This window comes from Capra hircus, chromosome 11 (genome assembly GCF_001704415.2).
Source record: "Capra hircus breed San Clemente chromosome 11, ASM170441v1, whole genome shotgun sequence".
Lineage (NCBI taxonomy): Eukaryota > Metazoa > Chordata > Mammalia > Artiodactyla > Bovidae > Capra > Capra hircus.
In genome coordinates, this window is record NC_030818.1 from 50,711,723 (window position 1) to 50,736,131 (window position 24,409).

Sequence of the window (24,409 nt, forward strand, 5' to 3'; positions counted from 1 at the left end):
GTGTAGCACTTTAACAGTCTCATCTTTTAGCATTTGAAAAAGCTTAGCTGGAATTCCATCATCTCCAGTAGCTTTGTAGTGATGCTTCCTAAGGCCCACTTGACTTCTTACTCCACGATGTCTGGCTCTTGGTGGGTGGTCACACCATAGTAGTAATCTGGGTCATTAAGATATTTTTATACAGTTTTTTTCTGTGTATTCTTGCCACTTATTCTTAATATTTCTGCTTTCGTTAGGTCCATACCATTTCTAAAAAGCCTCTTGATGAAAATGAAAGAGGAGAGTGAAAAGGTTGGCTTAAAGCTCAACATTCAGAAAACTAAGATCATGGCATCTGGTCCCATCACTTCATGGGAAATAGATGGGGAAACAGTGGAAACAGTGTCAGACTTTATTTTTTGGGGCTCCAAAATCACTGCAGATGGTGATTGCAGCCATGAAATTAAAAGACGCTTGCTCCTTAGAAGGAAAGTTATGACCAACCTAGACAGCATATTAAAAAGCAGAGATATTACTTTGCCAACAAAGGTCTGTCTAGTCAAGGCTATGGTTTTTCCAGTGGTCATGTATGAATGTGAGAGTTGGACTATGAAGAAAGCTGAGTGCTGAAGAATTGATGCTTTTGAACTGTGGTGTTGCAAAAGACTCTTGAGAGTCGCTTGGACTGCAAGGAGATCCAACCAGTCCATCCTAAAGGAGATCATTCCTGGGTGTTCATTGGAAGGACTGATGTTGGAAACTCCAGTACTTTGGCCACCTCATGCGAAGAGTTGACTCATTGGAAAAGACCCTGATGCTGGGAGGGATTGGGGGCAGGAGAAGTGGATGACAGAGGATGAGATGGCTGGATGCCATCACCAACTCAATGGACATGAGTCTGAGAGAACTTCAGGAGTTGGTGATGGACAGGGTGGCCTGGTGTACTGTGATTCCCGGGGTCACAGAGTCGGACACGGCTGAGCGACTGAACTGAACTGAACTGATACAATTTCTGTCCTTTATTGTGCTCATCTTTGCATGAACTATACCCTTGGTATCTCCAGTTTCCTTGAAGAGATCTCTAGTCTTTCCAATCCTATTTTTCCCTCTATTTCTTTGCATTGTTCACTTAAGACTTTCTTACCTCTCCTTGCTATTCTCTGGAACTTTGCAGTCAGGTATATCTTACCCTTATTCCTTTGCCTTTCACTTTTCTTCTTTTCTTAACTACTTGTAAATCTTCCTCAAAGAACCACTTCATCTTCTTGCATTTCTTTGGTTTGGCTTTGGTTACTGCGTCCTATACGATCTTATGAGTCTCCATTGACAGTTCTTTAGGACTCTATCAGATCTAATCCTTTGAATCTATTCATCACCACCACTGTGTAATCATAAGAGATTTGGTTTAGATCATACCCAAATGGTCTGGTGGTTTTCCCTGCTTTCTTCACTTTAAGCTGGAATTTTGCAATAAGGAGCTGATGATCTGAGTCATAGTCAGCTCCAGGTCTCCTTTTTGCTGACTATAGAGAGCATCTTTATCTTTGGCTGCAAATATAATCAATCTGATTTTGGTATTGACCATCTGGTGATGTCCATGTGTAGAGTCATCTCTTGTGTTATTAGAAAAGGGTTTTTGCTCTGAGTAGCATGTTCTTTTGACAAAACTCTGCTAGCCTTTGCCCTACTTCATTTTGTACTCCAAGGCCAAACTTGCTGTTACTCCAGGTGTCTCTTGACTTTCTACTTTTGCTTTCCAGTCTCCTATGATGAAAAAGACAACTTTTTTTTTTTTTTTGGTATTAGTCGTAGAAGATCTTGTACATCTTCATAATACTGGTCAACTTAAGCTTCTTCAGCATAAGTGATTGGGGCATAGACTCGGATTACTGTGATGTTGAATAGTTTGGCTTGTTAAGAAACCAAGATCATACTGTCATTTTTTGGACTGCAACCAAGTACTGCAGTTTTGACTGTTTTCTTGATTATGAAGACTACTCCATTTCTTCTAAGTGATTGTTACACATAGTAGTAGATATAATGGTCATCTGACTTAAATTCACCCATTCCAGTCCATTTTCCCTCACTGATTCTAAGATGTCAATGTTTACTCTTGCCATCTCCTGCCTGACAACATCCAATCTACTCATGGACCTTACATTCCATGTTCCTATGCAATTTTGTTCTTTACAGCATCAGACTTTACTTTCACCACCAGACATATCCACAACTGGCCATCATTTCATCTTTGGACCAGCAGCTTCATTCTTTCTGGAGCTGTAGTAATTGCCATCTATTCTTTCCCAGCAGCATATCGGACACCTTCTGACCTGTTGGGCTCATTTTCCAGTGTCATATCCTTCTGCCCTTTCATACTATTCTTGGGGTTCTTGCAGCAAGAATACTGGAGTGGTTTGCCATTCCCTCCTCCTTATTCAAAACGTGAACCACGTTTTGTCAATGTAGCACATCATATATATTGGTTTCCTATTGCTACTGTAACAAATTACCACAGATCCTGGAGGTAGTTCTGGAGGTCAGATGTCCATAATCAGTATTACATGGGGCTAATGTCAAGGTGTTTCCTTATGGAGGTTCTAGGGAATATATATATATATATATATATATATATATATATATATATATTTTTTTTTTTCCCCCTGGAAAAGGCAAGTTTCTAGAGGCTGCATTCATTCCTTGGCTCATGCACCCAGATCACACTGCTTTTTCTTCTTTGTGTCCACTGTCACATCACTTGCTGTCTTGGATATTTTTGCTTCTTTATCATAAGGACCCCTGTGATTACATTGGACTTGCCTAGAAAATCTAGGATAACTTTCTCATCGTAATATCTTTCACTTAATCACATCTGCAAAGTTGTAAGATAACACATTCACAGGTCTGAACATATTTGCTGTTGCTGTTGTTTAGTTGCTAACTCGTGTCTGAGTCTTTGTGGCCCCGTGGACTGTAGCCCCGCAGGCTCCTCTGTCCATGGGATTCCCCAGGCAAGAATACTGGAGGGGGTTGCCATTCACTTCTCCAGGGGAACTCCCCAACCCAAGGATATAACCCACATCTCCTGCATTGGCAGGAAGATTCTTTATCACTGAGCTACTAGGGAAGCCCCCTGGATATATTTTAATCACCCTTATTCTCTTAATTATAGTATACCTTGCTGAGTGTTAAAGATTTACATTTATCTGTTACTGAAACTACATTCACCTCATTCCCAAAGGTCTCAAATCATTACAACACTCACTCAAAGTTCAAAATTCTATTACTCAAATATCATGAACTCCAAAGTCCAAAATCTTTCTTTCTAAATAATCAGAGAAGGGTCACATTCGCTACATGATCCACTCCAGGGCAAGATTCCTCTCCATCTGTGAGCCTGTTAAATAAGACAAGAAGTTATCGGCTGCCAGAATATCGTAGTAGGACAGGCATAGATAACAGTTATGACATTTCTATTCCAAGGTTAAAGATAGAAGGAAGAAACTTGTCACTGATTCTGAAGCAATTTGGAAATCAAGTATGGTAAATTCCTTGAATTTGCAGGTGGTGCAGTAGAAAAAAGAAAAGAAAAGGGCAGACAGCCAATGCATGAGTTACAGGAGATGTGGTGCCTGGACAGGGAGGATCCGCTGGCGTAGGGAATGGCAGCCCGCTCCAGCATTCTAGCCTGGAAAATCCCACTGACGTAGGAGCCTGGCAGGGTACAGTCCATGGAGTCACAAAGAGTTGGACACAACTGAACACAAACACACACACACAATAAATTCCATTAGGCTATAATGCATGGAAACAATCTGTGACTCATACTCTGAGTCATTCTTCTTTTTCAAGAAGGACAGTGTCTGCTGGCCCCTGAGTAGTCTTATCAATCTGTTTCATACATGTAGAATTTGAGGCGTCTGACAGTCCTTTTTTTTTTGTTTGTTTTTGGTGATTTCATTTTTTATTTTTTTTTCTCAGAAGAAAAAACTTTAATGAAACAGAGATAAGTAATCTACCAGATAAAGAGTTCAAAGTAATGGTTATAAAGATATTTACCAAATCCAGGAGAAAATGGATGAATACACTGCAAACTTGTACAAAGAGATTTCTTTTTTCTTTTTAAATCATTTTTTCTTTATTAAATTTTTATTTTTACTTTATTTTACTTTACAATACTGTATTGGTTTTGCCATACATTAACATGAATCCACCATGGGTGTACATGCGTTCCCAAACATGAACCCCCCTCCCACTTCCCTCCCCATAACATCTCTCTGGGTCATCCCCATGCACCAGCCCCAAACATGCTGTATCCTGCATTGGACATAGACTGGCGATTCGTTTCTTACATGATAGTATACATGTTTCAATGCCATTCTCCCAAATCATCCCACCCTCTCCCTCTCCCTCAGAGTCCAAAAGTCTGCTCTACACATCTGTGTCTCTTTTGCTGTCTCACATACAGGGTCATCATTGCCATCTTTCTAAATTCCATATGTATGTGTTAGTATACTGTATTGGTGTTTTTCTTTCTGGCTTACTTCACTCTGTATAATCGGCTCCAGTTTCATCCATCTCATTAGAACTGATTCAAATGTATTCTTTTTAATGGCTGAGTAATACTCCATTGTGTATATGTACCACCGCTTTCTTATCCATTCATCTGCTGATGGACATCCAGGTTGCTTCCATGTCCTGGCTATTATAAACAGTGCTGCAATGAACACTAGGGTACATGACAGTCCTTTTTTATTTCTTCCTCCTTCTGTCCCTTTTATTCTAAGCTTATAGTATTTCTGCTGGTAGAATATTCTCAAATGGTCCATCTGTGGATCTTCCATGCCCCCCACAAGGATTCACTCAGTTAAAACAAAGCTCCTTTCACAAATCTCCCCGGAATCATCTTATCTCTATTCTTGGCCTCTGTTGAGGTGAATATTCTGAACTTTTGGTTCTTCTAAAGAACTAAGAAAAGGCTGTCCAAGCACTTCTTTTTTCTTGAGAACATGCATTCTTGATGATAAACATTTCCACACCCTAATTGTAGCATCTTTTGCTATCCAGACAGGTTGAGAATTTCTCAGTTGATAAAGTCTTGTTTCCTTTTACTTAACAGTTATTCCCTCAATTTACCTCTTAGTGGTTACATTTTACTCTAAGATGTAAGAGGAAACCAGGCCACACCTTCACCAGTTTGCTGGAGAGCTTCCTTAGCTATAACCCAAATTTATTTATTATGTTATACAACACAATTCAGCTAGATTTTCTTCCTCTATGTAATAAAGATCTTCTTTCCTCTAGTTTCCAATAATATGTTCCTCATTTCCTTCTGAGTCCTTACCAGCAACTTGTTTAACATCCATATTTTTACCAACAGTTTATGATAATTTAAATATACTCTTGGAATTCCCTGATGGTGCAGATGGTAAAGAATCTGCCTGCAGCGTGGGGGAACTGGGTTTGATCCCTAGGTTGGGAAGATTCCCTGGAAAATGGATCCAGGATTCTTGCCTGAATAATTCCCTAGAAAAAGGAGCCTAGTGGGCTACAGTCCATGACCTCACAAAGAATCAGCACGACTGAGTGACTAACACATTAAATATACTTTAAGACAGTGGTGGTCCCCAACCTTTTCACAGAAGAGACTGGTTTCATGGAAGACAATTTTTCTGCAGACCAGAGTGGGGAATGGTTTCAGGATGATTCAAGCAGCGCAGGGTTCATGCTCCTATGAGAACCTAATGCAACCACTGATCTTATAAGATGTGGAGCTCAGGTCATTATGCGAGCAATAGGGAGTGGCTGTAAATACAGATGAAGTTTTGTTCGCTCACCCACCACTTACCTCCTCCTGTGTAGCCCAACTGGCAACCTCTGCTGTAAGATGATACACGTTATATCTGCTGAGCCCTCTACTTCTTTCTGATCTCTCATGGGCAGAGTCTTCCATATCCATATTTCTATTGTCAATGTAGCTTTTTTCTATCATATTTCTCAAAATTCTTCTAGCCTTCTCCCATTACCCAATTCCGAAGCCAATTCCGTGTTTGTAAATATTTATTGTAATAACACTAGGGAAGTGATACACTATATTAAAAGAATAAAGGAAAAAACATGATCATTTCAATAAGTATAGCAAAAAAAAAATTTGAAAAGCATCCAACATTATCAAGATAAGCACATTCAACATTCCAGGACTAGAAAGATATTCCTTCAAGCTAATAAATAGTGTTCACAAAAATGGACATCACATGGCATCAGGATTAATTAAGTACTTTTCCTTAAAATTAGGAAAAAGAAAAGGATGTAGGAATCAATTAAAAGGTTGCAGACTTGCTCATAGTTTTCCTATCTGGGTAAGCTGAACATTAGCTAACTTTTATCTTCATTGGTTTGAATGCTTTTCTGACTATGTTTTAATATTGCAGCTAAATTTGTACCAAATCTTAGTCTATTTCTTTTCTGGATAACTAACTGTTGTGTTTGGAATGTCTCTGTAATCATAGCTTGTACCATGTCATTTTTCTGAGATCCAGTAGACCTGTGGTAGCAGCTTTTATAAAGGTTTTTATTCCTCTGCTGAAAATTTAGCAGCCAATTTTCAATCCAGTTAAAAGTCATATTGTCCAAGCATTAAATTTAATTTTCTTAATAAAAGTCCATATGGAGATACTAAATCACATCTTAGCACCTAATTATGAGATGCACTTTAATGTAATAATATGAGATGCAATCTTGTGTCTTAAATAGTGGCTTTATCTGAGAATATAATATTTTAAAGAATACAGTCTGACAAAGAGATAAGAGAAAAGAAGAGAGATAATAATTCAGTGGAATGATTCTGAGACAAGTATGTTTGTATGTGTTCCACTCTTTGTGACCCTATGGACTATAAGGCTCCTGCCAGGCTCCTCTGTCCATGGAATTCTCCAGGCAAGAATACTAGAGTGGGTTGCCATTCCCTTCTCCAGGAGATCTTCCCGACCCGAGGGTTGAACCCAGTCTCCCATACTGCAGGCAGATTCTTTACCATGTGAGACAAGTATAGAAGGTAATCTTGTATCCACAATAGTTCTATACACATTTTAGATCAGTAAAATATTGCTTACTGAGAGAAGTCTATGGAGAAGGCAGTGGCACCCCACTCCAGTACTCTTGCCTGGAAACTCCCATGGATGGAGGAACCTGGTAGGCTGCAGTCCATGGGGTCACTAAGAGTCGACATGACTAAGTGACTTCACTTTCATTTTTCACTTTTATGCATTGGAGAAGGAAATGGCAACCCACTCCAGTGTTCTTGCCTGGAGAATCCCAGGGACGGGGAGCCTGGTAGGCTGCCGTCTATGGGGTCGCACAGAGTTTGGACAAGACTGAAGCGACTTAGCAGCAGCAGCAGAGAGAAGTCTATGTCCAAGACAGAGTGTTCCAGGCTGTGGGAATACACAAAGGATAACAACAGATCACCCCTGATGTCTGTCCTTGGCTGTATTTATGTGTGCGTATAAAAAGACATGGGCCTGGAGAAGGCAATGGCACCCCACTCCAGTACTTTTGTCTGGAAAATCCCATGGATGGAGGAACCTGGTAGGCTGTAGTCCATCGAGTCGCTAAGAGTCAGACAGGACTGAGCTACTTCACTTTCACTTTTCACTTTCATGCATTGGAGAAGGAAATGGCAACCCACTCCAGTGTTCTTGCCTGGAGAATCCCAGGGATGGGGAGCCTGGTGGGCTGCCGTCTATGGGGTCTCACAGAGTCGGACATGACTGAAGTGACTTAGCAGCAGCCCTGGTGGCTCAGACTGTAAAGGATCAGCGTGCAATGCAGGAGACCCAGGTTTGATCCCTGGGTTGGGAAGATCCCCTGCAGAAGGAAATGGAAACCCACTCTAGTATTCTTGCCTGGAGAATTCCATGGACAGAGGATTCTGGTGGGCTGCTGTCCATGGGGTCACAAAGAGTCGGACACGACTGAGCGACTAACACTTTCACTTTCATAAAAAATATGTAAATATTACATATATTACCTCTCAAGAATGCTTTTATACATTTTTTTACCTGGCCTAAATTTTTTTTTTTTTTTTGCCTCAAGCCCGCTGTTATTGACAAATGTTAACTGCTTGATGTAACTCAGACTCACTCTGCACAAAGTTGAAAGAATTGTTTGTCCTTTCCTCTCTTCCTCTCCTTGAATCCCATTGAAAAATTAAAAAAGAAATCAATCAGAGCTTAACCCTGCTTCCTCTTCTGACTTCAATGTTTCATTTATTGCAGTCTTCATTTTTCAAATGACTCAGACTCTGAATCTCTAAATCATCTTCAGCAATTCCATTTACATAGTTGATTCATTTCTGTTATTCTCTTTAGAATATTGCTATTTAATAGCTGAGGGACCACCATAAACTTTCCTTCATTCATTTAATCCCCACTGCCAACGCATCTATCCTGGAAAGTTCACAGACATTATCTCTTCAGAAGTTATCTATATGCCTGTCTATTTATCTTTCTAACTATGCTAAGTCGCTTCAGTCGTGTCCAACTCTTTGCGACCTTGTGGACTGCAGCCCACCAGGCTCCTCTGTCCATGGGATTCTCCAGGCAAGAATACTGGAGAGGGTTGCCATTCCCTTCTCCAGGCGATCTTCCCTACCAAGGCTTTTAACCTGCGTCTGTTGTCTCCTGTATTGGCAAGCAGGGTCACTACTACTAGCGCCACCTGGTGGCTCAGACAGTAAAGAATCTGCCTGCATTGCCGCAGATTTGGGATTGATTCCTGATCGGGAACATCTTCTGGAGAAGGGAAAGGTTACCCGCTCCGGTATTCTTGTCTGGAGAATCTCAAGGACAGAGGAGCCTGGTGGGCTACAGTCCATGGGGTCCCAAAGAGTCAGATACTACTTAGCATACATGTATACACATCTATCTATCTAAAATAGATAGATCTAATCTGAAGGTTGGCAGGTTTATGACTTAAGAGGAGCTCGTTTCACCTTGAGTCTGAGAACAACAGAATACTGATATCCCAGCTCAAATAATGAAGTGGAGGAATTCCTTTTAATTCAGAATTTGTTCTATAGTATTTGTGTCTTCAGGGGATCTTTCCAACCCAAGGATTGAACCCAGGTCTCCCACACTGCCAGCAGATTCTTTACCGTGTAAGACGTAGAAGATTAAAAAGATATTCTTATTGTATCCACAATAATTCTATACACATTTTAGATCAGTTGATTGAATGAGGCCCACCCACATTAGGGAGGATAATGTGCTTTACTCAGTCTATTCATTCAAATGCTAATGTCTTTCAGAAACACTCATCCCCACCAGAAAACACAGCTGGAATAATGTTTGACCAAATACCTGAATACACCTGTAGTCCAGTCAAGTTTACACATAAAATGAATCACCACAAGGACCGTGTGGATTTTATTGCTAGTTAAAATATTGGCCATCTTCATTGACATGATCCCCAAAGCTAATAATAGCCCATTATCTAAAGCTTTTACTATGAAACAAAACAAACAAACAAACAAAAAAACAAGAAGAGAAAAAGTTTGAAAATTGAAAAGACTGTTTAGTGTGTGGATCTAGAATGCTGGCTTTTTCCAATGGAGCACCCAAAATCTTTTCTTTGGCTTCTTCCAAACCTGTGTTATAGGTTGTAACCTTGTAACCTATGTTATATTATCAATGTACTTTGAGAGAGAACATTTTGGACAGTGGGCTATCAACTGAATCCTTGAGTCTTAGATAATCTTGGAGATAAAATCTTCTTTCTGTATTCATTTCTGAATTGAACACACGGTAATCTCCAGACTCCCCTGACTCATGATGTCTTGCCAGGAAGACTTTTTTCACTTAGTTTAATGATTAATGTTTTAATAATCACCACTATCAGCCCTTTAGAAGAAATTCCAGAAAAGCTCTTCTGTCAATGTAGATTATAAATATTACTTATATAATTTTACTACTTATAATTTATTAAATGTTTATATTCTTATACTAACAACATTAGTAATAAATAGCAACTCAATATATTGTTCCTTCCAGAATATGTTTGTTTTTTTATATGTTTCCTCAAAATTTAGTTCATTATTTTCCTGAAGCATGCTACAAAGGATACAAAATTATTCTTTGAATATCTAGATTTTCTAGTCAAAACTTTTGGGCAACACTGCAGAGCATATGTCCTCTTGGGGATTCAAAATTCATGTGTATGTATTAAATGCTCTGAAAAGTCCTGCAATAATGAATTTATCAGTAATTCTCAGACTTTATTGACTACTGAGGATGTTTTAACTATGCTTTTTAATGTTGATTCCATGAAGTAACATTTATATTAATATTAATTAAGTTTTTACTATATGTTGAACATTACATGAAGTGTTTTATATATTTTGTAATTTCACTTGCATAATTATCTGAGATATGCCCTCAGATAGGCATATTGTTGTTCAGTCACTAAGTTGTCTAAGTTGCCTAAGTCTGACTTTTTTCAACCCCACAGATTGCAGCACACTAGGCTTCTCTGTCTTTCAGTGTCTCTTGGAGTTTGTGCAAAATCATGTCCATTGAGTCAGTGATGCCATCCAATCATCTCATCCTCCATCATTCCCTTCTCCTCCTGCTTTCAATCTTTCCCAGAATCAGGATCTTTTCCAATGAGTTGGCTCTTGACATCAGTTCAGTTCAGTTCCATTGCTGAGTCATGTCCAACTCTTTGTGACCCCATGGACTGCAGCACGCCAGGCTTCTGTGTCCATTACCAGCTCCTGGAGCTTGCTCAAACTCATGTCCATCAAGTCAGTGATGCCATCCAACCATCTCATCCTCTGTCATCCCCTTCTTCTCCTGCCTTCAATCTTTCCTAGCATCAGAGTCTTTTCAAATGAGTCAGTTCTTCGCATCAAGTGGCCAAAGTATTGGAGTTTAAGCTTCAGCATTAGTCCTTGCAATGAATATTCATGACTGATTTCCTTTAGGATTGACTGGTTTTATCTCCTTGCAGTCCAAGGGGCTGACTCTCAAGAGTCTTTTCCAACACCACAGTCAAAAACATCAATTCTATAGCACTCAGCTTTCTTCATTGTCCAAATCTCATCATCCATACATGACCACTGGAAAAACCAGTAGCTTTGACTAGATGGACCTTTGTGGACAAAATAATGTCTCTGCTTTTTAATATGCTGTCTAGGTTGGTCATAGCTTTTCTTCCAAGGAGCAAGCATCTTTTAATTTCATGGCTGCAGTCACTATCTGCAATGATTTTTGGAGCCCCTCAAAATAAAGTCTGTCACTGTTTCCATTGTTTCCCCATCTATTTGCCATGAAGTAGTGGGACAAGATACCATGATCTCAGTTTTTTGAACGTCGAGTTTTAAGCCAACTTTTTCACTGTCCTTTCACTTTCATCAAGAGGCTTTTTAGTTCCTCTTCACTTTCTGTCATAAGGGTGGTACCATCCTCTTCTCTTTCTGCTATTAGGTAGCTAAAGTATTGGAGCTTTACTTGGGCATCAGTCCTTCCAATGAATATTCAGAGTTTGTTTCCTTTAGGAGTGACTGGTTTTATCTCCTTGCTGCCCAGGTCACTCTCGAGAATCTTCTCCAACACTCCAGTTCAAAAGCATTGGTTCTTCAGTGCTCAGCCTTCTTTATGGTCCAACTCTCACATCCTTGCATGACTACTGGAAAAACGATAGATTTGACTGTACAGAATTTGCTGACTAAGTGATGACTCTTCTTTTGAATATGCTATAGGTTTGTCATAGCTTTCTTTCCAAGGAGCAGGCATCTTTTAATTTCATTAATTCCAAGATCCTTGGTTCAGATCATGTCTTGGTGTCCTTTTTGCCATGCAGAGTAACATATTTATCACAGATTCCGGGATAATTTTCTGGATTTCTTTAAGAGACCGTTATTCTGTCCCGGACTCTCTAATAGTGAGTCCAGGGCCTCCCTATGGCTTAGCGCTAAAGAATGTGCCTGCACTGCAGGAGATGTGGGTTGTCCTTGGGTTGTGAAGATATCCTGGAGAAGCGACTGAGCACCCACGGACACAAAAATGAGACCACTTTTTTGACTTCAAAGCCGTGTGTTTACCCACCATGATCTTCTGTTGTTTTAAGAATATCTTATATAGCTTAAAACTTTGGGAACTATTTTCTTAGTTCTAAATAACAACATAAATTGTAAAAATGTACATATGAGTAAGACCTGGGACCGGATATTTGGATTTCCCAGAACACAAAAATGGCTATAAAATGCTTTAAAAAAATTAACAAGGTATGTCAAACACAGTATGCTTTAATCTCCAAACCTCCAGACTTATTTCTCAGACCTTTAGAAAAGCAGTGGCAGGATGAGAGAGAAAGAGAGAGAGAAAGTTGCCCTAAAAGATTTCTTTGCATTTTCTCTGGCCCTATCTCCCTGGTAAGCTGTCCTTTAACTTTAAGAAAGCCATTTGTTTGTAGATGATTTGTTTCTCAGACTCACAGTAGTAATATAGACCAGGGAGAGGAGCACTGCTTTATTTATTTTCTGTGAGAGTAGAGCCTCATTTTAACACTTCAGACTTTAGTAAGCAACACACTTGAGAGTTTTCACCGGGATATTTTTCTTTCTCATACAACAACACTGTTTTCTGGATACTTTTTGAAATGCAAGTATTGTAGAGTGGAACATGTATGTGTCCTGGTTACAAAATATATTACTTTTCAGCTGTCCAGTATGTGATCTGTAACATACGCCCCCCCCCCAAAAAAAAAAAATTCAGTTCCGTCGGTGTGTGCTAAGTCAATTCAGTCATGTCCAACTCTTTGCAACCTTATGGGCTGTAGCCCAGCAGACTTCTCTGTCCATGGGATTCTCCAGGCAAGAATACTGGAGTGGGTAGCCATACGCTCCATCAGAGGATCTTCTTGACCCGGAGACTGAAACCGCATCTTTTACATCTCCTGCATTGGCAGCTAGATTCTTTACCACGAGCGCCACCTGGGAATTGCACCTAAGTGTCTTAATGTATCTTAAATATATTCGCCTTAATTTAAGAAAAAAATAGTGGTTCACAGCAGTTATCAGTAAAGGTGGCTTTATTTCCTAGGATGCATAGTTTTATTTTATGAAATCAATCAGTCCATATTAAACACATACTAACAATTTCATAGCACTTTATTGGTCACTGTGGGAGAAGCAAAGATGTAGTGAGCCCTTGGACTTAAAGGATTTATATCCACAGTTTGACATCTATCCCCAGTAATGCCATGCCTGGTTAAGCCTTGCTCATCATATATCTAATGGTTTCTTTGGCTGCATTCCTCAGTTATCTTCTAGTTCAATATTTGTTTTGCAAATATTTTTTCCCAGTCCGTGGTTTGTGTTTTACTCTCTTAAGAGTTTCTTTTATTCAGATAACTTACTACTAGGTTAACATTTCCTGAGCATATCCAATGAGCTCAAATTTATGCTTAGCTTTTACCCGCATCATTTCATTTTAGCTGAATAACATTTTTGTTGAATGGGCATCACTCCTCCTTTTGCAAGGTCTTTCCAGGTGGCTCAGTGGTAAAGGATCTGCCTGCTAGTGCAGGAGATACAAGAGGCAAGAGTTTGATCCCTGAGTTGGGAAGATCCCCTGAGGAAGGAAATGGCAACCAACTCCAATATTCTTTCTTGGGAAACCCCATGGATAGAGGAGCCTGGCAGATTACAGTCCATGGGATTGCAGAGTGGGGCATGACTGAGCACACATGCATTTATTCTCCTTTTACAAAGGAGGGAGCTGATGCTCTAGATATCCAGTAAGGTATGTGCATATGTTGTATTATTCTTTGTCTTGTACTATTACTGTGCAAAATCAACTATGTAACAGCATTTTGCCATAATTTATTTGAAGGGATGTTGGTCACTTCATGGAAAATAGATGGGGAAACAGTGGAAACAGTGGGAGACTTTATTTTTGGGGGCTCCAAAATCACTTCAGATGGTGATTGCAGCCATGAAATTAAAAGACACTTACTCCTTGGAAGGAAAGTTATGACCAACCTAGACAGTATATTCAAAATGGCAAAACCAATACAATATTGCAAAGTAATTAACCTCCAATTAAAATAAATAAATTTATTAAAATGAAAAGCAGAGATATTACTTTGCCAACAAAGGGCCATCTAGTCAAGACTATGGTTTTTCCAGTGGTCATGTATGGATGTTGGAGTTGGACTGTGAAGAAAGCTGAGTGCTGAAAAATTGATGCTTTTTAACTGTGGTGTTGGAGAAGACTCTTGAGAGTCCCTTGGACTGCAAGGAGATCCAACCAGTCCATCCTAAAGGAGATCAGTCCTGGGTGTTCATTGGAAAGACTGATGCTGAAGCTGAAGCTCCAATACTTTGGCCACCTCATGCAAAGGGTTGACTCACTGGAAAAGACCCTGATGCTGGCAGGGACTGAGGACAGGAGAAGAAGGAGACGACAGAGGATGAGATGACTGGATGGTATCACCGACTCAGTGGACATGAGCTTGAGTGAACTCGGAATTGGTGATAGACAGGGAGGCCTGGTGTGCTGCAATTCATGGGGTCACAAAGAGTGGGACATGACTGAGTGACTGAACTGAACTGAACTGAAGTTTATGGCAGGCTGGTATTTTAGGACTTCAGAAGTGACTAAGTAGTTAGAACCTTCTACTTCTAAAAAATAGTTCAGTCACTGTTCATTTCAGTCACAAATGAGTGTTCCATATAAAATCAATTAGATTTCCCTTCCAATTTCTCCAGTTTGGTTATAAAGATCCAGGATATGATGGTTTGAGTGGTATGTAATTACCTTTCTTGGTGCTTGTGCCTTTCATATAATTTTCTTTAAAATGATTTTCCCGCTGTTGGATTTCAAAGTTACCGTAATGAACTTTTAGTCCCTTTGACTATTTGCATTTCTAAAATTTGGGGATGGGCATTCCAAGGTAGCATGATAGCACATTTACTTACAGAAGTAGACTCTCCCATCATTTGGCCAAAGCAACTTAGACATTTTTATGTATAGTATTTATATTCTGCCATGTGATTTATTTCCAAGAGAAATATGTGGCATGATATTTATTACAACGCTGCTTTATTACTCTGACTGACTTGTAGTTCTTCAATACTATACCAATATTGATAGTTTAAGACGAACCAAATCCATTAGGAACTGTGTTTAATGATGTTCACTTTTCCAATACACATCCTGGATTGATTGAACTGGCTGTATCAATAGCTGCCATCTAAGACTAACAGCCAAGCACTTCACTGTGACTGGCTTTCTTAGTCACTCACCAGACTTTTGGACTCAGAGGGAGAGGAGAGGGTGGATGATTTGGAGAATGGAATTCTAACATGTATACTGTCATGTAAGAATTGAATCGCAGTCCATGTCTGACGTAGGGTGCAGCTTGCTTGGGCTGGTGCATGGGGATGACCAGAGAGATGTTGTGGGGAGGGAGGTGGGAGGGGGTTCATGTTTGGGAACGCATGTAAGAATTAAAGATTTTAAAATTAAAAAAAAATAAAAAATTAAAAAAAAAAAAAAAAAGAAAAACTGATGAGAGGCAAGGCTTAGCTCTATTATCCAAACTCTGATAAAAGCAAAGTTAAATAGCATTATTCTTTACTTCTCTCTCTACTAAGAGGACAACATAATTCTGTGAAACACCTTCTTAAAGTCTGATATTAGAGAAAAAATTGTGACATGTATGTTTGAAACTGTGGATGTAATGATGAATTCTAGAAAAAGGTCTTTTAACCTTTTAAGGTTTACTGAAGTTGGTTATATTTTCACAGGCCACATTTATTTACTAGTGAGGGTATATAATGACCTAAACCTGAATTGGCAGAGAGTAAGACTAAGAAAAATGTACACTTCTCATCTCCTGGTAAAAATGTAATTTAGATAAGATTTTGCTCATTTGAAAGTGAACAAATAGGAATTCCAAAAAGGAAAGCTATAGAAAAACAATTGCAAAAGAGATGAATGGAGTTTTTTATCCATAGATGACTAAGATGGAGAGCAAGATAATATACTTATTTCCTCAACTAAAAGAAAATATCAGACAACCATTGACAGTCTCTAGAGGATAGAAAAAATGGGCTTTTTTTTTTTTTCCCATATTCTTTTTCTCTCTCTACATGCTCAGTCATGTCTGACTCTTTGTGACCCCATGGACTGTGGCCTGCCAGGCTCCTCTCTGAATGGAATTTTCCAGGCAAGAATACTGGAATGGGTTGCCATTTCCTAGGCCAGGGGATCTTCCTGACCCAAGGATTAAACTCACAACTCTTTAGTCTTCTTCATTGGCAGGCAGATTGTTTACCAACGCACCACTTGGAAAGCCCCATATACTACACAGTAGGACATAGCTCCAGAGAGTTACCATATACCATCTAACAGATTTGTTGGCAAAAAGTAACTGCTAAAATTTGTTGAATGATATAATGCACCAATAAACAGGAGGCTATGAGGAGAGTCCAAGTCGACTCAGGAAAAAAACAAAAGTCAATGAAAAAGTTATCATAGAATTTTGTCTCAGAAAGACCTATAAATCCAGGCTTTAAAGATAAACCCTTTCAAATTTTCTAGAAATGTTGCTATCTAGCCTATTTCAGAACAAAGAACATCATGGAAAATGAACCAGTTGATGAAATATTGTGGTTAATAGTTTGGATCATGATAGTGTGGATCATAACTAACTGTGGAAAATTCTGAAAGAGATGGGAATACCAGACCACCTGACCTGCCTCTTGAGAAATCTGTATGCAGGTCAGGAAGCAACAGTTAGAACTGGACATGGAACAACAGACTGGTTCCAAACCGGGAAAGGAATACGTCAAGGCCGTATATTGTCACCCTGCTTATTTAACTTATGTGCAGAGTACTACATCATGAGAAACGCTGGGCTGGATGAAGCACAAGCTGGAGTCAAGATTTCCGGGAGAAATATCAATAACCTCAGATATGCAGATGACACCACCCTTATGGCAGAAAGTGAAGAAGAACAAAAGAGCCTCTTGATGAAAGTGAAAGAGGAGAGTGAAAAAGTTGGCTTAAAGCTCAACATTCAGAAAACTAAGATCATGGCATGTGGTCCCATCACTTCATGGCAAATAGAGGGGGAAACAATGGAAATAGTGGCAGACTTTATTTTCTTGGGCTCCAAAATTACTTCAGATGGTAACTGCAGCCATGATATTAAAAGACGCTTGCTCTTTTGAGGAAAAGTTACGACCAACCTATACAGCATATTAAAAAGCAGAGACATTACTTTGCCAACAAAGATCTGTCTAGTCAAACTATAGTTTTTCCACTAGTCTTCTATGGATGTGAGGATTAGACTATAAAGAAAGCTGAGCACTGAAGAATTGATGCGTTTGAACTGTGGTGCTGGGGAAGACTGTTGAGAGTCCCTTGGACTGCAAGGAGATCCAACCAGTCCATCCTAAAGGAAATCAGTCCTGAATGTTCATTGGAAGGAGTGATGCTAAAGCTGAAACTCCAATACTTGGCTACCGGATGTGAATAACTGACTCATGGGAAAAGACCCTGATGCTGGGAAAGATTAAAGGCAGGAGGAGAGGAGGATGGCAGAGGATGAGATGGTTGGATGGCATCACTGACTTGATGCACATGAGTTTGGGTAAACTCTGGGAGTTGGTAATGGGCAGGGAGGCCTGGTGTGCTGCAGTCCATGGGGCTGCAAAGAGTCGGTCACGACTAAGTGACTGAAGTGAACTGAACTGAACCAAAAAAAACAGAGCTGGTAGTTTGCATCTACAATTATGAGAGGTAAATAGACAAATACCCTCTCTATAATTAATTTAACTTTTTCATAAAATGACCACACAAAATTTATACTAAATAAAATTGTTTTGAGGATTGATTAACAGATTTTACATAAATTGAACATTTCAGCAAAGTGCATGATTACATGTCTGACTCTTTGAGACAGCATGGACCAGTCTGCCAGGCTCCTCTGTCCATGTGATTCTCCAGGCAAGAATACTGGAATGGGTTGCCATGCCTTCCTCCAGGGGATTTGCCAAACCCAGGAATCAAACCTGCATCTCCTGCACTGCAGGCAGATTCTTTACCACTGAGCCAACTGGGAATCCTCAGTACAGTGTCAGTCAATACTTATAATTTATCCCAGTATGAGGCAAGAAATAGAAATTTATCACATATCAGTTTTATGTTAAGTGAATGGACTCCGGCACTAAAATTCTACATAACTTGTCTCATCAATGCACAATACAGTTAAGAAATGACCAACCAGACTTATCAGACAGTAAGTAAGACTGTGCATGGCTTTGTAGTCAATCTATTAGCTCATTATTAGACTTCATAGGGAAAATATATATATATATAACATGGTTCAGTTCAGTTCAGTTGCTCAGTCATGTCTGACTCTTTGCGACCCCATGAATCGCAGCACACCAGGCCTCCCTGTCCATCACCAACTCCTGGAGTTCACTCAGACTCACGTCCATTGAGTCAGTGGTGCCATCCAGCCATCTCATCCTCTGTCGTCCCCTTCTCCTCCTGCCCCCAATCCCTCCCAGCATCAAAGTCTTTTCCAGTGAGTCAACTCTTCACGTGAGGTGGCCAAAGTACTGGAGTTTCAGCTTTAGCATCATTCCTTCCAAAGAAATCCCAGGGCTGATTTCCTTCAGAATGGACTGGCTGGATCTCCTTGCAGTCCAAGGAACTCTCAAGAGTCTTCTCCAACACCACAGTTCAAAAGCATCAATTCTTTAGCGCTCAGCTTTCATCACAGTCCAACTCTCACATCCATACATGATCACTGGAAAAACCATAGCCTTGACTAGACGAACCTTTGTTGGCAAAGTAATGTCTCTGCTTTTGAATATGCTATCTAGGTTGGTCATAAGTTTCCTTCCAAGGAGTAAGCATCTCTAGTATTTCATGACTACAGTCACGATCTGCAGTTACTTTGGACCCCCTCAAAATAAAGTCTACCACTGTTTCCACTGTTTCCCCTTCTATTTGCCATGAAGTGATGGGACCGGATGCCACGATGTTAGTTATCTGAATGTTGAGTTTTAAGCCAACTTTTTCACTCTCTTCCTTCACTTTCATGAAGAGGCTCCTTAGTTCTTCATTTTCTGCCATAAGGGTCGTGTCATCTGTATATCTGAGGTTATTGCTGCTTCTCCCAGCAATCTTGATTTGAGCTTGTGCTTCATCCAGTCCAACATTTCACATGATAAACTCTATATAAGTTAAATAAGCAGGATGAAAATATATAGCCTTGATGTACTCTTTTCCCAATTTGGAACCAGTCCATTGTTCTATGTCTGGTTCTATCTGTTGCTTCTTGACCTACAAGGTCTTTTGAAGCTAGGGAAGATAAGGAAATCAGTTTTTCACTGAAAGTGAAAGTGTCATTCTCTTCCTCGTGTCAGTCTCTTTGCAACCCTAGGGACTGTAGCCCACCAGGCTACTCTGTTCATGGGATTCTCCAACAGAGAATCCTGGAGTAGGTTGCCATGCCCTTCTCCAGGGGATTTTCTTGACCCAAGGATTGAAACTGGGCCTCCTGCATTACAGGCAGAATCTTTACTGTTTGAACCACCAAGGAACACAGTTCTTACTGACATCTTAATTTTAGTCCCATGTGGCCAATATCAGACATCTGACCTAAAGACTTGTAGTGTAACCTATTTGCGTCATTTTGTGCCACTATCTGTGTGTTGATGTGTTACACCAGCAATAGAACATTAATATAGATATGGCAGTGGATAAATAAAAGCATGAGTCCTGTCTTAGTAGAATTTAGAAGCTGGTAGGATGGTAAATAATCATTTAATAACAGTAGATATCAATGCAAAGCAGTGTGAAGCAGTATGAAAGAGTATAAGTTTAGAGACATTTATTATATTTTAAAAGAGCTGTACTATGTTATAAAAGTATAAGAAGTGCAAATCATCTCAGTCATGATTAATTCTGAATAGTTCTTAAATTGTTCGTGTAAGGTTTATTGTACATTTGACTATGGCCAGAACAGTAATTTTTAGACATACTTAAGCATGAACATCAGGAAGGCAGATTAACAGAACAAAAGCAGAATCTTTATGCAGAGTGTCTGTTATCAAACATGTCCTCCCTTTGGAAGCCAGTCAAATGTCTTGCAGTGACTGGAGCAGAGAATATGAAGCATGTTGAAATATTTCCCCTTTCCCTTAGGATTTGCTCTATTTGTTCACACAAAACTTTTAAAACCTCTATTGAAAGAGTGAAGATTAGATGTAGTCACATTTAATTTAAAATAAAATATGTTCCTTATTAATTTTGATACTTTTAAGTTTATTCAGGGCTTCCCAGGTGGTGCAGTTGGTCAAAAATCCACTTGTCAATATAAGAAACTCAAGAGATGAAGTTTAGATCTCTGGGTTGGGAAGATCCCCTGGAGTAGGAAAAGGCAACCCAGTCCAGTATGCTTGCCTGGAAAATTCCAAGGACAGAGGAGCCTGGTAGACTACAGTCCATAGAGTCACAGAGTTGAGACTGAGCAAGCACAAAGGAGGCTTATTCTAGATTTTCGATCAACGTAATAATATATGACAAAAAATAAGAGCTATAATCTTTAAAAAAGAATATTGCCTTTTGTTTTTATCCTATTGTGGTAAGAACACTCACAAATATTCAGTTCAGTTCAGTCACTCAGTCGTGTCTGACTCTTTGCAACCCCATGAATTGCAGGACGCCAGGCCTCCCTGTCCATCACCAGCTCCTGGAGTTCACTCAGACTCACGTCCATCGAGTCCGTGATGCTATCCAGCCATCTCATCCTCTGTCGTCCCCTTCTCCTCCTGCCCCCAATCTCTCCCAGCATCAGGGTCTCTTCCAATGAGTCAACTCTTCGCATGAGGTGGCCAAAGTACTGGAGTTTCAGCTTTAGCATCATTCCTTCCAAAGAAATGCCAGGGCTGATCTCCTTCAGAATGGACTGGTTGGATCTCCTTGCAGTCCAAGGGACTCTCAAGAGTCTTCTCCAACATCACAGTTTAAAGCATCAATTCTTTGGCGCTCAGCCTTCTTCACAGTCCAACTCTCACATCCATACATGACCACAGGAAAAACCATAGCCTTGACTAGACGAACCTTTGTTGGCAAAGTAATGTCTCTGCTTTTGAATATACTGTCTAGGTTGGTCTTAACTTTTCTTCCAAGGAGTAAGTGTCTTTTAATTTCATGGCTACAATCACCATCTGCAGTGGTTTTGGAGCCCCCCCAAAAAAAGTCTGACGCTCTTTTCACTGTTTCCCCATCTATTTCCCATGAAGTGATGGGACCGGATGCCATGATCTTTGTTTTCTGACTGTTGAGCTTTAAGCCAACTTTTTCACTCTCCTCTTTCACTTTCATCAAGAGGCTTTTTAGCTCCTCTTCACTTTCTGCCATAAGGGTGGTGTCATCTGCATATCTGAGATTATTGATATTTCTCTCAACAATCTTGATTCCAGCTTGTGTTTCTTCCAGTCCAGAATTTCTCATGATGTACCCTGCATATAAGTTAAATAAGCAGGGTGACAATATACAGCCTTGACGTACTCCTTTTCCTATTTGGAACCAGTCTGTTGTTCCATGTCCAGTTCTAACTGTTGCTTCCTGACCTGCATATAGGTTTCTCAAGAGGCAGGTCAGGTGGTCTGGTATTCCCATCTCTTTCAGTTATTTTCCACAGTTTATTGTGATCCACACAGTCAAAGGCATTAGCATAGTCAATAAAGCAGAAATAGATGTTTTTCTGGAACTCTCTTGCTTTTTCCAGGATCCAGCAGATGTTGGCAATTTGATCTCTGGTTCCTCTGCCTTTCCTAAAACCAGATTGAACATCAGGGAGTTCACGGTTCACAGACTGCTGAAGCCTGGCTTGGAGAATTTTGAGCATTACTTTACTAGCATGTGAGATGAGTGCAATTGTGCGGCAGTTTGAGCATTCTTTGGCATTGCCTTTCTTTGGGACTGGAATGAAAACTGACCTTTTCCAGTCCTGTGGCCACTGCTGAGTTTTCCAAATTTGCTGGCATATTGAGTGCAGCACTTTCACAGCATCATCTTTCAGGATTTGAAACAGCTCTACTGGAATTCCATCACCTCCACTAGCTTTGTTCGTACTGATGCTTTCTAAGGCCCACTTGACTTCAGATTCCAAGATGTCTGGCTCTAGATTAGTGATCACATCATCATGATTATCTGGGTTGTGAAGATCTTTTTTGTACAGTTCTTCTGTGTATTTTTGCCACCTCTTCTTAATATCTTCTGCTTCTGTTAGGTCCATACCATTTCTGTCCTTTATCGAGCCCATCTTTGCATGAAATGTTCCCTTGGTATCTCTAATTTTCTTGAAGAGATCTCTAGTCTTTCCCATTCTGTTGTTTTCCTCTATTTCTTTGCATTGATTGCTGAAGAAGGCTTTGTTATCTCTTCTTGCTATTCTTTGGAATTTTGCATTCAGATGCTTACATCTTTCCTTTTCTCCTTTGCTTTTCACCTCTCTTCTTTTCATAGCTATTTGTAAGGCCTCCCCAGACAGCCATTTTACATTTTTGCATTTATTTTCCATGGAGGTGGTCTTGATCCCTGTCTCCTGTACAATGTACAGGAGAACATTCCTGAACTATGGAACCTCATTCCATAGTTCATCAGGCACTCTATCTATCGGATCTAGGCCCTTAAATATATTTCTCACTTCCACTGTATAATCATAAGGGATTTGATTTAGGTCATACCTGAATGGTCTAGCAGTTTTCCCTACTTTCTTCAATTTGAGTCTGAATTTGGTAGTAAGGAGTTCATGATCTGAGCCACAGTCAGCTCCCGGTCTTGTTTTTGCTGATTGTTTAGAGCTTCTCCATCTTTCGCTGCAAGGAATATAATCAATCTGATTTCGGTGTTGACCATCTGGTGATGTCCATGTGTAGGGTCTTCTCTTGTGTTGTTGGAAGAGGGTGTTTGCTATGACCAGTGCATTTCTCAGCAAAACTCTATTAGTTTTTGCCCTGCTTCATTCCGCTTTCCAAGGCCAAATTTGCCTGTTACTCCAGGTGTTTCTTGACCTCCTACGTTTGCATTCCAGTCCCCTCTAATGAAAAGGACATCTTTCTTGGGTGTTAGTTCTAAAAGGTCTTGTAGGTCTTCACAAAACCGTTCAACTTCTGTTTCTTCAGTGTTACTGGTTGGGGCATAGACTTGGCTAACTATGATATTGAATGGTTTGCCTTGGAGAGGAACAGAGTTCACTCTGTCATTTTTGAGATTGCATCCAAGTACTGCATTTCAGACTCTTTTGTTGACCATGATGGCTACTCCATTTCTTCTGAGGAATTCTTGCCCGCAGTAGTAGATATAATGATCATCTGAGTTAAATTCACCCATTCCAGTCCATTTTAGTTCACTGATTCCTAGAATGTCGACATTCACCCTTGCCATCTCTTGTTTAACCACTTCCAATTTGCCTTTATTCATGGTCCTGACATTCCAGGTTCCTATGCAATATTGCTCTTTACTTAGAGATCCCAAGAAAATAAATTGAAAACCATTAAACTTACCAAAGGATTATCAGTAAAATTGTTATATATGTAATGAAAAAATACTTTCTCTTAGAAGTTTATGAAAGAAAGTAATTCATTAACAAACAAAAAATGTCATAAAGTGCCCAGGAAGAAAGACCTTAACCAGTAAATGTATAGAATCTGTTTGAGGGAAAAATACTGCTGGGGGGTTGGAGGGGAAATCATGGGAAAGGTCCTGTGGATTAACTAAGAATATTTTAAGATAAAGAGATATGTCAGCATATGGGTGGTATACAGAGGGAAATTTGGAGATGAATAATGGGGAGACACAGTTTACATAAGAATCTAACAGGGTTTCAGAAACTTCACAAATTATGGAAATGAAAGAATAGTCAACAAATTATTGCACATAATTGGAATAAAAGTCAGGTATATTAAAAAGTGTCAAGATTTTTGAATTAATATATTATTTGCTACATATGATATAAAAGAAAATGGATGTTAATAAATATGAATAAAATATTGTACGTTTACATTGCTGAAGCGAGAATGTATAATCTTTTTGCTAATTGTCTTAGAAATGGTTGTATATTAAGTATCCACACTGTATACTAATAATTTTATAGTAAAATGCTGTTGCTTCTGGGATCATTAATGTATATACATTTTTTCTGAAGAGCAATTAGCAGTATATAGAAAAACATATATATATATATTTATGTGCATATATTATTTTAATAATTTTACTTATAGAATTTTATCTTTATGAAATAATCAAGATTCTGAGAGGAAAGACTTTTTTGTTGTTGTTCTAATATTTTAACCATAGTGCTTCCCCGATATCTCAGTGGTAAAGAATCTGCCTACCTTGCT